Here is an 11,395-nt window from a genome sequence, read left to right as displayed (position 1 = left end):
AGCTATGAACTTAAAATAGCCATGCTTTTTTTTCACTGAAAAGATTAAAAATTTTGTCGATGAGATAGAAACTATACCCAGTGACCAGAAAGTTTATAAAAAGACAAATAGAAATTCTAGAATTGAAAAAGAACCAAAATTAAGAACTCAACTGATATGTTTAACAGCATATTAAACTCAGCTAATGAGAGAATCTGTAAACTGAAAGATAGATCAGAAAAAATCCTTTAAGAATAAAGCACAGAAATAGAAAAGAATGGACAAAACAGAATTCAGAGTGTACGGTAGGGTAGGGTTTTTTTTTCTTTCAAGATTTTATTTAAATTTATTTAAATTCAAGTTAGTTAACATGTAACGTAGTATTAGTTTCAGGGGTAGAATTCAGTGATTTATCACTTCCATATAACACCCAGTGCTCATTACAACAAGTGTCCTTCTTACAGAGTGTGGTGGTTTTAAGATATATTTAAAAATTATTTGGCATTTGTCCTCTCAAAAGGTAGAGCTTAATTCCTATCCTCTTGATTGTGGACTGGACTTAATAATTCACTTCTAACAAATGGAATAAGGTGGAAGTAACAGTGTAGGACTTCCAAAATTAGGTCACAGAAGGCATTACAGTCTCTTCCTTGCATTCTCTTTCCTGTTTCACTTAATGTCAGGATAGCCAGATGTCATATTATAAGACACTCAAGCAGCCTTATGAAATATACCATCCATGTGGTAAGGAAATGAGACCTCCTTTCAAGAGCCATATGAGTAAGCCATCTTAAAAGAGTTCCCTTTGGTCACATAAACCTTTAGATGACTCCAGCTCTAGCCAACATCTCAACTGGAACCTCATGAGAGAGCCTGGGCCAAAATGACAGTTGCTCCACAATTCCTGATCTAAAGGAACTGTGTAATAACTAATATTTGTTGCTTTAAACTATAAATTTTGGGGTGATAGTCATAGATAACAAATTCATAGAGTAAAAGAAAGCAGATACAGCAAGTTTTTACATGCATCTAACTAAGTTTTCAGAATAAGAGAAAACATTAAACAGGGTAAAAATAATACCTAAAGAAATATGGTAGAGAATTTTTCAAACTGAAAACAAAAATCCATAGGTTCATGAAGAAAAACTGTCCCCGAGAAATGCAAATTTTAAAAATACCCATATCTAGGCATATTATATTTAAATTGCTGGAAAAAAGATAAAAACTTAAAAGCACATCCCTCCAAAAATGATACAAGTACAAAACTATACTGAAACCTATCTTCTCACCAGAATACAATGGAGCTGGAGACAATGAAATGGTCTATTTAAAGTGATAAAAGAAATGAGGTATTAATCTACAATTACATACATAGTGAATATATCCTTAAATAAATAAAACAAAATAAAGATATTTCCAAGCAAACAAAAACTGTAGGTCACCAACAGGGCTGCAATAAAGAAATACTAAAAGTATTTCTTCAGGTGGAAGGAATATGATCACAGGAAGACGCATGGAAATGAAGAAAAGAAAAACAAAAAAATAAAGAACAATACAGATGATAACTATATGGGTAAATCTTAGTGAATATTAATGGTATAAAATAAAAATAAAGTTTTCGATATTTAAAATACATGTATAATTAAAATACATGACCACAATACAAAAGGCAGGAAGGGGAAAAGAAATGGCATAAGTATTAACGTACATTAGATTCTAATAAGTTGAAGACTGATGCTGTACTATCAAGGGTAGCCACCACAAGAATTGTAAAAGAGTATGTAACCAACAAGTAATGGAGGAGCAGAAATGAAATGTTTTAAAGACTTTTTATCTATCTATTTATTTATTTGAGAGAGAGCAAGCATGGGGGGGGGGAAGAAGGCAGAGGGAGAGAAACAGGAAGAAGCAGACTCCCCACTGAGCAGGGAGCTAGATGCGGAGCTCAATTTCAAGACCCTGAGACCATGACCTGAGCCAAAGGCAGACACTTAACCAACCGAGCCACCCAGGAGCCCCAGAAATGGAATTGAAAAAAAAACAAAGCACTTGACTAATCCAAAAGAAGATAAGAAAAGAACACTGTAGCTAAATTCTTTGCTCAGGGTCTCACAATGCTGAAACCAAGGTATCAGCCTGGGCTGCAGTCTCATCTGGGGCTTGGGGGCCTCTTCCCAACTCAGTGAAGTTGTTGGCAGAATTCAGTTCCTGCAGGTGTAGAACTAAAGCCCCATTTTCTCACTGGCTGTCAGCTCCTACGGGTTGTTCTCAGCTCCCATAAGCCACCTTTAGGTCCTAACCATAGGCCTTTTGAAACACAACAGCTTACTTCTTCAAAGCAAGCATGAGAATCTCACTCTGGTCTGCTAGGACATTTTCTTACAAAAAGTAATATAACCACAGGAATGACTATCTAATCACCTTTGCCATATTACCTAATCTAATCACAGGGTGATGAGCCCACTGTGTTAACAGGTCCAGCCCACACCCATGGGGATAAAATCATAGAGTAGGTGAACACCAGCGCCTGGGAATCTTGGGAACCATCTTATAATTTGACTTACCACAGTGAGGACTGTGGGGAGGCAGAGAATATAAAGGAATAGGAAAACCTTGAACGGGCACACAGTAACTGGAAAAGGGAATAAAACAGATTGAGGAATGGTGGCAAGATGAAAAAGAGCCGAGCAAACAGCACTGGGGGGAACTGGGATAGCTAAGAGCTTTGTCTGGCAATGGATTTTGTGGAAGGCAGACAGTAAGGAAGAGATACTACCGAAAAAAGACTTAGGAAATTCTTCTATTAAGAACTTAGTCCCTCTTTAAATATTTTCTTTAGAGATTGCCATAAATATCTTAATTTCTTTCAACAAATTGTATGTGCACTTATTTTTGTTTCTTATTTGTATGTTTTGCTTTACCGTTGCACCTATCAATGCAAATCTGTGCTCAGAATGAAACAACATGAGCCAACATTACTTTGATTACACCGGAAATATCAGGCTTAGGACTCAAACAGACCTCAAATCAAATCTCTAGTCCTTCACTTACTGCCTAAGTTATCTTTTTAAACCACCACTTACTAAGCACTATGTGCCTATGCTAACTGATGTTGCTTACTTTAGTGGGTGATCGAGATACTGCCTATAGTAGACTGATTTATCTCCTGTAATCTGGTTAAGTGACAGCTGTGATCACCAGCCCATCCAGATTGACAACAAAATAACTGAACACGGTTAACTGCTTCATTAAATTCCTTATGGAAAGATTCCTTACGGATAAATTCCTTAATGTCCCTATGGTTGTACATATTAAAGAGGATATCTATTACTGCCTAAACTATATACTAAATGCCAGCTTCCAGTATTATAATTTGTATTATTTCTTCCACCCTGGTAAACCAACCAAGTAGCAAATATTAAGTCGTGATCTGAAAAACAGAAAAGTGCAGTTGAGATATGTCAGGAAGGCAGCTCATATTGAGATCACGCTTCCCAGCTGAGACTGCAAAAGCACCACAGGGCTGAGGTTGCCGTCTATCTTGTTCATTGATATTTTCTCAGAGCTTTGCACATAAGTGCTCAATGAATACAATATCTAATAAATGAAAACAATATTCTATGTCTAAATACCAGTTGTATTTATGATGCACAGTGGCCTTATTAAGGGTGGTCCAGCTTCAGAGTAGAGGTGGAAGACCTACCTAGACTATATGTGGCCCACGAAGCCTAATTTTACTATCTGTTCCTTTACACAACGTTTGCAGACACCTGTTCACAATGAACAAAGAAGAACAAACAAAGACAGCTTCACAGAAGGTACATTTGATCTGGGCCTTTAACTGATGGACAGAGATGAGACTGGGAAAGGGCACTTGGAATAGAGAGAATGACTTGAGTAAAAGCCCAGGGGCAGCGAACTTCAAGGCACATCTGGAGAATGACGGTGATGCATCCTATTTGGCAGGACAATGAGGTTTATGAAGGGAGAAGTGGAAGAGTCTGGAATGACTGTCTGTGGTGGGTGGGCTGAGGAAGTTGACTATGCAGTAACCAAGGACATCACACTCCATATATCATGGAGTTTTTGGAATGGCCTCTCTTCGAGGACTCTAATGATAAGAGTAAAGCTGATTTTTCACAATAGAGCACTATAGTAATGAGATTTTTATGACAATTAGCCAGAAACAAATCCTATGCTTCATTCTTGCCACCAAATAAGACGGCAACATGTACTCTCCTAACTTCAGCCTAGGTCAAATTGAAACTCCCAAACAGAAGCCTAAAGACACCTTGCTTTATTACATCTCCTCTCCTCCATCATCTACCTCCCTGAAAATGTGATTTAAAATGGGACTTCAGACAGACCCTTGAGCGTAGCTTTGTTTCACATGACACTATGTTATTAATGCATGACACTATATTATTAATAATATTCACCAACAAGTCTCAGACCCACTATTTCACCCTCATTTAGAGGCAATCTCCTGCAATCAAATAATTGTGCTTGTCTGTCTGGCCCGAGCACAAGATGCACTTACACAGGCTGTTCTGTTGGTCAGTTCCATTTGCTGACAGCTCAGCAGGGAGGACTCGATTTATTCAATGCGTAAAGCTGCTACATACAAGTGGAACCCTGGCTAGGGAAGGGGGAAAAAGAACGGAGAAATGCAACAGAAAAAGACATGCAAAGATGGAATGAAATGGAGGATTGACTGGAAAATCTCCATTTGCAAAAAGGCGCGGCGGCTACCCCAATTTCCAAGTCCCCTGAAATCCTGAGTGCCTCAATTTTCCTTCCTCAGAGACTGAGAGTGGAGCCTTTATCCACAAATGCAGTCCTGTCACTTGGGTCAAGCATATTTCAGTTCTCTGAAATCCACATCCTGGAGCAGCTTAACCGCCACAAGGAGCTGGCCCCGCTCAAGTACCGGGCCCTGGAGGAAAAGCTCCACAAGGACCCACGCCTGGTGGAGTTCCTCAGTCTTCGCTTGACACCCGGCATGGGGCCTCAGCCGAAGCTGCCAGAACAAGAAACCACCCCCACGGGCTGGCCCCTGTGCTCCCTACAGCCAGCACATCATGACCGTCCCCTGGGGCGCCCGACCTCACTGCCACACCACCTCCCTGCAGCCGCGTCTGCTCCTGCTTCTCAGGACTTTCCTGTAAATAAACACACTTTTCTTTCTTTTATTATGTTCAGTTAAAAAAAAAAACAAAAAAACAAAAAACAAATGCAGTGAGGAAAAAATGAAATAACTTGAGAAAAGGAGGGAGAAAAATCACAGGAGAAATAGTTATAAATTATTTTATAATAGCCACGGGGCAGGGTGGGCTCAGCTGACTGGGTGCAGATGAGGCTGACTGGAGTGGAGTGGCTGGACCTTGGGCCCTTCCTTCTGGCTTCGCAGAATTCCCTCCACTTCCCTGTTGCCCTAGGTCTTCATATGATTCCTACCTGGGCCTGTCCTTGGTCCCTCTTGCTCGAAGTCTCTTCTTTCTTCCTTCCCTTCTGTACCCCATTAAAGTATTCCTTTACTAGTTATAACCCCAAAAGGATCTCTTAAAACACTTCACAGAGGAGCTGTTTGACCACAGTTCAGTGTGATCATCTACCAAGAATATTCATACCCAAACAGGAGACAACAGGATGAATTCCCAATGGTAGATTATCAGGTCATAGCAGGACCATTGGAGGAAAGGAGAGAAGGAATAGGATAATCAGAGGTGGAATGAAGAAGGAAAGGAAGAAAATATTTACTGAGTGCCATTTAGTTTTACATACAGCATGTGTGAGCACCTGCCCAGAAAAGACTCCCTAGACTAAATGGCTGCTAGTCAGGAACTTCAACTCCATTAATCCAGATCTGAGATAATTCCGAAAAACAATGGTCAAGAAATACAGGGAAAGGCAATTCTGGGACCCCCTCATCTCTCATCTTATGATCCTAACATTATATACATCTGGAAAGTGGACAATAAGGGTGAGAGGTACTGGACTCTGCCAGGGCTTTAGAAGTCGTCGGTCAACCACTCTGAAGCTCTGTGTTCTGATTAATAAAGCAAAGCTGTTGGGGAGAAAAGGTCTCTACACTTTCTTCTCTTTCTTAAATTATATAATTTATTAATATTATATTACCTAATTAATATTATTAAAATTATTGAATTAAAGTATTAATATTAACTATATGATTAAATTATGTGATTCAATGAATTTTGTCAAATCCCCCCCTCTTTAAAGTCATTCCTAGAGCAGATAATAGGCTTTTATTTCTTCCATCTTAAAACAAAAACAAAAAAAACCTTCTCCTTACATTGCTTCTCCCTCTGGGTACTGTTCTATTTCTCAAATTCCTTTCTCAGCAAAATTCCTTGGAAGAGATGTCTTATAATCCATATCTCTACTCTTTCTATTCCCATCCTCTCTTAAATACACTCCAATCAAACTTCTGTCCCCATCACAGAACAGAAACTCTTCACATAAATGTCACCAGTGACCTCTAGTAGTCAATTCTCAGTTGTTCTTTTATTTGACTATCAGCCAACATTTTACACAGTTTCTCCACTGAACACTTTCTTCATTTGGCTTCCAGGACACCACACTCACCTCGTTTCTGGTCACCCCTTTTCAGTCTAATTTTCTGGTTCTTCCTTATCTCCCTGAATTCCAAATATGGAAGAGTCCACAAGACAGCCCTTATTCCTTTTCTTTCTCTCTCCACTCAGACAGTGGTTGATTTCATCTGTTCCATGGCCTTGAAGACTATCTCTGGGCTGATGACTCCCAGACCTCTCTCTTGACATCAGACTTGTACATCCAAATGCTTATGTGAAAACGCTCTTTGGATACCTAGTTAAGTTCAAATTTAACATGACGAAAGTTCCCCAGCTTGTTCTTCCTGAAGTCCTTCCAGTCCCAGTAAGTGGCAACTCCATCCTTCCAGCTGCTCAAGCCTACAGCTTTGGAGTCACTTTTGAATCTTCTCTTTTTCTCACACACTACATTTCGTCCATCAGTAAATTCTATTGGTTCTTTCTTCAACACATAAGCAGGAGTGCAGCCCTTCTTTCCATTTCCACTGTTACCATCAACTCCTAGTTGATTTCGTCCATCTGCAAATTCTGTTGGTTCTTTCAACACATAAGCAGGAATCCAGCCCTCCTTTCCATTTCCACTGTTACCATCAACTCCTAGTTGAATTATTGCAGTACCTTCCTACAATAGTCACCATCCATGCTAGAAACAGATGTAAACTATACCCAAATAGAATAACTGAGGAGAATTTAATAAAGGGACTATTTACAAAGGCACACAAGATTGAGATAAATTCACGAATGATGGTCAAGTGTCCTGAGTATGGTAAGGCCGCTGGGGCCAAAGAAGTCATTACTATTCTTAGACCTGAAGGAGCAAGGAGTGGGAATAATTACCTGAACACACATGCAACAGAAACTGTATTCTTCAATGGACAAACTCAATCGGCCTGTGGCAACCACCAGGAATGAAGATGGAGAAATGAACATCATTAACTCACTGTCCTCCTACCTTCTGATCTTCTGATCATGGACATAACTGAATCCCAAGCCAGAAGAAGAGAGGGGCTCCTAACCTTGTGTGTTCCTCTGGGATATAGAGCAGAACGGAAAATGACAGAGAAGGGATCTGGAGGGAAAAATAAATACATCCAGCAAAATATCTTCATCTGCAAAACAAGAAATAAGGATTACTGTCATGGAATAAAGTGAAATAATCTACATAAAGAATACAGCACAATGTCTGGCACATAATTTTTAGGGAAAAAAAACAACTCTGATTTGCCTGGCATCATATTTCCAAGTGTGGAATCTTATGGCATGATGCTTTCCATACTTCCAATCATGACTAATTAATGGTCTGTGAATTTTAGTGGGTTTCCCAGGATTTTTTTTAAGAAATAGGAATGACCAGCATATGTCTCATGAAGTAAGGACAAGTATTGTCTCAAAAACATTCATTTCAATTAAATTCAATTTAAATACACATAAAATTCAAACTTCAAATATGACCCAAGACCCAGAATGCCTCTTCTCCTTCTATTCCAGAGCTACTGAAGCCTTGGCTATCTCTCCCCTCATGTAACTCGTGGCTACTACTACCTTGAAATGCTCTGTTCTAATCTATGATTCTGCTAGCAAAACTCCTTTGGTTCAAATGAAATTCAAACTAGGAGGTACTGCCCTTGCTTAGGGACCCCGGACTGGTAGGTACACTGGAACACAGATTATTGTAGGATTCAAATATGGAGTTGTTCAAATTCTTGAGCTTTATGATCCAAAAGGGCTTATAATTTTGCAGGACAGAAGAAAATTTCAAATGCAAATAGTCATTTGAAACAGGTTTTCAAATCCCATACTGTTTGTGTTACTGTTTTAGCTTAGGAACATGATGGAGAAATTCTAACCACAGGGAGTAAAGACCAAACTATCTTCTTCTTTGAGGTAGAAAAGGATTATAAGCCAATCGACTATATTATATAATATGGACCTGTTTGCCAGTTAACATAGTCTTCAATCTCCCACCCTGAAAGTACATTACTGATTATCTGTGAGAATGGCTATGTTCTTGAAACTCCATTTCCAACTATAAAGGAGCAAAAGGGGGGCGCCTGGGTGGCTCAGTCAGTTAAGCGTCTGCCTTTAGCTCAGGTCATGATCCCGGGGTCCTGGGATCGAGTCCCGTTGGGATCAAGTCCTGTGTCCCACTCCCTGCTCAGTGGGGAGTCTGCTTCTCCCTTCCCCTCCCCCTTCCCCCTGCTCATGCTCTCTCTCACTTGCTCAGGCTTGCTCTCTCTCACAAATAAATAAATAAAATCTTTAAGGAAAAAAAAAAAAACAAAGGAGGAAGAGTAAGATCATGATGTAGTCTCCTATAAAATCAAAGACATGTGCATAAAATGTTGCCATTTCTCAAGTGTCAAATCTAAGATTCTGAGATTAATAGAAATAGAAAAGAGAAAGAAACAAAAGGAGTCAAAGGAGAAGGCAGGAGGAAGAGGCTAGCAGCAGAGATGGGAGAAGATGGAGAAAAGGAATTCCAGGGTGAAGAGGAGGTAGAGGAGCCATTACCGGAAATCTTTATTCCATCGGTTCCCCGTCATGTCCTCTGTGGATTTTATTCTGAGCCAAAGAAGTTCTGGGTTTCTTTCAGTGGCTATGATTCTGGCTTTCTGTATCACTGTGAGTTCCCCCATATGACAAAAGCAGTGATATCACAGAAAAGAAGGATGAACCTTCTGACTTTCCTCTTGAAGATACAGAGGATAATCCCATCCAAACTATCACTTTCAGCATTAACCAAGACTGATCTTTTGCGGAATGCAAAATGGAGAAATTCCAGTCTTAGTATCCTAAGCCAGAGTAATCCTTCATTGATGAATATGGTAGACTACTGGCACTTCAATATGCATGCCAATAATTATGGATGGATTAAAGGCATCTATCCTAGCTTTGATGACCATTTCTTGGTGACTACTGGAACAGGTATTAATATTTTGTTTTCAACACTTTTTCTGAATTTGAGCTAAACAAAGCCATCAAAGTCAAAGTGCTGTCTCCCAAGATGGTAACTGAAGCAGAGCCAATTCCAGAAGATATGGAAGATCCCAAAGCCTACAGTATTGACAATGCCAGAAGAAAAAGAGAACGTGATAAATTAATGAAAGAAGTGGAAGAATAAAGGCTGGGAAGAGAGAACAAGTCAAAACTTTATGAAATAAATTTTGGAAGCTTCTAGAAATGAAGAATTACCAAAGCATATGCAGTTTAAATGAACAGATATTGATCTAGATTCCAAAAGTCATGCTCTGGCTGGCAGAAAAACAGCTTATAAAATTCAACAAGTAGAAAAGGAATTAGCTTGGGAAGAAGAGAAATATCAACTAGGCCTCATGAAGCTACAGAATAAATTTCATGATTCATTGGAAAGTGATACTGTTGTGGTTCATGCCATCCAAAGTGATCACAAGATACCCTCCTATAAGGTTGTGAAGCCCTCTAAGTACTCCAAGTCCAAATGAGCAAGTCAATCAGAGAGAAGAACAAGCAATTTGGAGAGGACTGAAAAAGAGGAAGCTGGAAGAAAGGATAGCAAGAAAGATACAGGTAGGAAGAAGAAGAATCAATTATAGAAAAAGGGAAGAAATTTCCTAAATTTCTAAGAGAAATTTAAAACCCTAAGAGAAATTATGGTGGAAAATCAAATTGAGAAAAGGAAGAAACATATTAAAAGCTGAAAGGGGCCCAACTTAAAATTCAGCAGTGGAAAAAAAAAAAAAAGAATGGAAGGAACTGTACAAGAGTAAACCTGATGGTGACTATGAAGATCCCAAAGATGCTGAAGCCATCAAAGAGACCCAGTTGTATATGGGAGACTTCAATCTGAGACAGCCTTAGACTATAAGATACCTCAGCATGTGAGAATAAATGCTACCAAGAAGAAAGAGAAACTGGGACACCTAGACCCCATGGCCCATTCAAAGAAAATGCACATGAACAGTTGCATCCTCTCTCTTCAAGACCTCACAGTGGCTGCCATCAAGGAAACACAGTGCCTGGTACAAGGACTGAAGAGCATTCAGTTGATTCTTCACATATCCAGGCATATCCCTATTCCCCAAATCCCCCAGATATACCGAGGAGAATTGCCAGAAAAGAGACTTCAGTATGATGAAGAAACTCTCCTAGTTTTAAGCAACAGCAGATGAAAAGGCAGGGTCTTGCAGGCTCGGATGGAGGATTCCTCAGACTCTCTTCTGGAAAGGACAGTGATCTGGCGACAAGAGATTCATCACCTAGATCATCAAAGGACACTCAGACTAGGTACTCCAGAGTTAATGGAATTTAAAAAAGCAGATCCAACCGATGTGAAGCTGGAGATTACGAAAAGAGATGAGGTTAAACACTTGTATGTGCCAACAGTATTTGTCCAACAGGGTCAAAGAACTGTTGCTTTTGATGCTATCTCCCAAGACATTAGAAACTAAAACTAGATACTTAAATGAAATGATCTGACCTGCACCATGTCACATTATTTCAAGAAACACTTCTCCTTGAGAATTTTGAAAAATAGGAGAACGTACTTCAAGAGCATGTTAATTCACTAGACAGAGAAGAACCAGACATGCAACGGAAAATAAATGAGACTCTTAAAGAGATGGAAGAGAAAAAGAATGAAATTGCCAAGCTCCAGAACCAAGAAAAGGCACTCTATATGGGCTTCCAAGCTGCCATTGGAGAAAACAATAAATTTGCTAATTTCCTCATGAAGGTCTGAAAAAGTATTAAGTGGATGAAGAAAAAGGAGTTTGAAGGAGATGCTGATAAAGTTGAGGATAGTGATGAATCAAGTGAAGAAGAATCTGCTGGGAGAGTGATGAAGA

The 11,395-nt window shown here is 39.4% G+C and overlaps 1 pseudogene; it reads left to right on the top strand.

Moving 5' to 3' along the window:
- Positions 1 to 7,929: 7,929 nt before the first annotated feature.
- On the top strand, positions 7,930 to 9,787 carry LOC113244508 (cilia- and flagella-associated protein 44-like; annotated as a pseudogene).
- Positions 9,788 to 11,395: the final 1,608 nt, after the last annotated feature.

This window comes from Ursus arctos, unplaced genomic scaffold, assembly GCF_023065955.2.
Source record: "Ursus arctos isolate Adak ecotype North America unplaced genomic scaffold, UrsArc2.0 scaffold_4, whole genome shotgun sequence".
Lineage (NCBI taxonomy): Eukaryota > Metazoa > Chordata > Mammalia > Carnivora > Ursidae > Ursus > Ursus arctos.
The sequence above is the reverse complement of the archived record's forward strand: the minus strand, read 5'-3'. Positions and strand labels throughout refer to the sequence as shown.